The sequence below is a fragment of the Agrilus planipennis genome, unplaced genomic scaffold (genome assembly GCF_000699045.2).
Source record: "Agrilus planipennis isolate EAB-ADULT unplaced genomic scaffold, Apla_2.0 scaffold139, whole genome shotgun sequence".
Taxonomy (NCBI): Eukaryota; Metazoa; Arthropoda; class Insecta; order Coleoptera; family Buprestidae; genus Agrilus; species Agrilus planipennis.
In genome coordinates this window covers 6,611-10,717 of record NW_020438984.1, presented here as the reverse complement: position 1 = coordinate 10,717, position 4,107 = coordinate 6,611, and positions in this window count along the sequence as shown.

The window sequence follows — 4,107 nt, the reverse complement described above, 5'->3', positions numbered from 1 at the left end:
TTTTCCTATGTTAATTAAATGGGAAACTAAAATAAAAATAGCGACCCCTTAGATTTGAGCTATAGGGCTCATGTTTGGCGAGGATTTTTTTTACATCAAATAGAAACATTTGAGGGGGTAAGAGTTAGAAAAAAAAAATAAAAATTTTGTTTGAAGCACCCTAATGTACAGTGTATCCCATTTTCAGCATTTTTCAGGAGTATCACTCTTATTTTTAAAGAAAGAGGGTTGCAGCTTTCGTAGCAATGTACCTACCACTTTTTTGTGAAATTAAGATGTCGCCATCAGAATAAATTTATCGTTAAAACGTAAGTACTCTTTATCAATTTTTTCGTAGAATCCAGTGGCGTAACTAGCTTTTTCTTAGCATTTACAATCAAGACCGTGCTCCAAACTATGCGCTCTTAAGGGTATTTTTTAAACGGTAACTTTCCTCAAAGATCCTCTGGATCTTTGAATTTTGTATTTTCTCTCCCAGAGTGTTCATCGGCCAATTTTCTGGATGTTTCCATGGGCTGTAAGAAACCCTAGCAAGTGAAAACTATCCAAGAGAGAAGAAAGAATCTGATGTCACTGAAGAATTTCATCGAACTTTCTGGAAGTTTCCATTGTCTGCGAGAAATCCTAACAAGTTATACATATATAGATGGAAAGCTATAAAAAAAAAGAAGAATGAATCTGACGTTATTATAAAATTTTATCAAAGTTTTTAGAAATTACTACCAATCGTGACACTCCAACAAACCATACATTGTTGGAAAGCTCCCGAAGAAAGAAGAACAATTTTACTAATATCGAAGATTTTCATCGAACATTTTAGATGAAATTGAAATGTTACATGCATGTTACGACCAGAACTATCGAAACAAAAATGGAGGAACAAATCAAAGCATTAATAGCAATGATAGCGGAATTGGGCAAGAAGAAATGAAAGCAGGACAAGGAAAAAAGAAAGCAGAGCAAGAAAAAATGAAAGAACTGAAGGCAGACATGAAAATTGGACCAGAAAAATGAAACAGAAAGTGGAAGCCGTACAAGATGACGTGAAACTGGCATAAGAACAACTAAAAGCGGCTCAAGAAGAAATGAAGTAAGAACTAAAATCAGTGCAAGATGATACGAAAATGGTACAAGAAGAAATGAAAACAGAAATAAAGAACGTACAAGAAGCAATAAATACGAGAATGGAGGACAAGATAAATCATATTGTTCGGTATTCACCGTATAAAATTAAGTTTATGTTTATCTATTGTTAGAAGTAAAGTTTTGTTAAATTGTAAATGTTTAATTAGCGTGGCAACCCCTGTCAGTATTAACCTTTTAATTTATAGTATGTGTAAATAATGCCTCTTGTTCGTAAATTTTAACCTTTTTTTTATGATATTCGTTATTTTTAGTTTCTTTGTAAGTTTCATGTTTAGATAGATTTATAGCTCTTTTGTGTAATATGTTTGGACCCTTTAGTGGCATTCTGCTAGGCTAGGATTGGTACTATTGAATTTAAATTTATTGTTTTATTAGGGTAGCTAGAAAATAAGAAGCACGCTTTCTAGTGCCATTATTTGTTTACATGTAGATATATTTTCGTCGAGTTAGTTTTAAGAGAAAGTTTTTTGTTTAGTATGCTCGACTTTATTTTTTTGTGTAAGAAAAGAGTGGGGTGGCTTCTGTCAACCATTCCTAATAAAAGGGGTTGCAACGGCTCATTTGGGAGAGATTCGTAAAGATCAAGAACTAGAACGAAAAAAGATAGATTCAATAGCCACTTTAATTTCCTTTATCTGTTTTTTCATCTGTTTTTTAAGTTTAAATCACACACGTTTCATTTTGTACATATGTAAATAAATAGTTAATTTAAAAGCAAGTGTTTTCAATTCCGAAAAGCAATAACTAGATCGCTCGCCATTAATTTAGCGTGCGACTTGAGGATACAAGAAAGTTATCTTTCACTCAAGAAAAAATTTTCCTAAAGAGAACAAACACATATTATAAAAGAAATGGAAAAGAAGATAGACGAAAGGGAAATCATAATGGAAAAGAAGTAATGAGAAAAGAAATAAGAAAAGAAGTGGGAGAAGAAATTGAAAGGCTAAGACTATCCTCTACTGATAGAGCGGAAGATCCCGGTACAAGGCCATCAAAAATTACACCTCCAGCTTTTGATGGAAAGGTTTCGTGATCTCTTTACTTGAAGCAATTTGGAGCAGCGACTGCAAGAACTACAGTGGTCGTCTGAAGTGCTGGAATTGCGGAAACATAGTCGATAGTGCCCCTCAACCAAAACACTGCAGTCGGAAAATTAAGATCACCCTCACCAAGTCCCCAAACAAGTGATCATATCAAGACTGAACTATGCTAACTTATTAGTCGTAGAAGGCTTCATAAATCAACACAATGTTGGAATGGTTCTCGACACAAGAGCATCCAACCACCGTTCAACTTGAGGGACCCTGGGAAGACAAGACATTAATCGAAAACCAGAGGAAGGACGAATATATTGGTCCAAAAATGAGATCGAAAGAAGCCGGAATCTCAAGACAGATGTAAGCCACCTAACTCAAACAACGAAAAGTTATTGGCCACAGTGGAATTCTCTTAACTTAGTTCACGGCGTTTTGAAAAGAATGTTGAAAAATCAAGATGGAACCAGAAACAAGTTTCAAATGGTACTACGAAGAAAAGAATTTCAAAAGTCTTAGAAGTTTCGGCGTTACGAAGACCATGGTGAAGGCATGCAAGCAATTTTATTGGCCACGAAGTAGAAGCCATGTGGAATATTGGTACAGGAAATGCCCGACATGCACCGCCAGTAAAGAACCGAAGACAAGGAGTCGTGGACGAATGCAACAGTACAATGTGGGAGTGGCATTTGAGGGACTCGAGTTGACGTGGCAGGACCATTCCCAATGACAGACGTCGGTATGGTCATGGATTATTTTAGATTACTTTAGCAACTGGCCCGAAGCATATGTGATACAGAACCAGAAAGCACATACCGTTGCTGAGAAACTTGTGAACGATTGAATTTGCCGATATAGAGTACCATTGTAATTGCATTCCGACCAAGGCAGGAACTTCGATTCGGCTTTGTTCAAGAACATCACCGATCTAATGGGCATTACTAAAATTACGCCCGTACATCCACAGTCTGGTGAAACGGTTGAACGATTTGACGTTACTCTGGACGTATATATAATACTCCTATATTGCTAGTTCCCGTAAGTGGAAGTGCCACGGAGTAAGTGAGACAACAAACGACTACTTCTGTCTCTTATTAGATTACTCGACCCGTTGTACGCAATCGTCACGAGTCTGCTGGGAAAAAAAAACTTTTGGGTGTTCCATTCCCACCAGCCAGTAATGCTGGTGGGCGGGCAGTCCCTCCGGACTGTGCCGGAAGGTAGGGCGGAAGGCCCTCTTCAGTCTGCTTTCAAGAATCGTGGGAATGGGTGGATGGTGGTTCGGGTGAGAAAGATGAGACGGGCGAAATGAAGACAGAAGAGAGTGAAAGATTATCTGTGGAATATTACTGCCTCAGCATTTGCCTAAGTGATCCAAGGAAACCACAGAAAAACTTGGACCAAGGCAGACGGACCCGGAATCGAACCGGCGTCCTCCCGAATGCTAAGCAATGGTCTAGACCTCTAGGCCATGCCGCTGGGGCAAATGATGCGCGTTTATATGCAAATAAGCATGTTCAATTGTCGAGCATGCGCATAATACTCGAAGTAGTTACAAGAGAGACAGACGCATAATGTCTGCACCGTTGGGTCATCATCTTTTTCTAGACCACTACTAGCAATATAGGAGTACTATATATATGATTCTGGAGACTAATTTAAAAAGCTTATAGATCCGCCATCCATAAGACAACTGGAAGAACATCAGCCAATATTTTATTCGGGAAATAACTCAGGTACAGCAGACATGATGTTTGGTTGTCTTGGAGATTCTCTTGTACCTAGAGACGTAGTTCGCCCACATATTCGTCTCATTTCTTTCGTCGAAACGTCAATTTTATGCATCTATTATTGTCGAATTGATTATTATTAATTTTGACCTTCAAAATGACGTCAACAACATTGCAACTTTTTCGGGCTGCGTTTT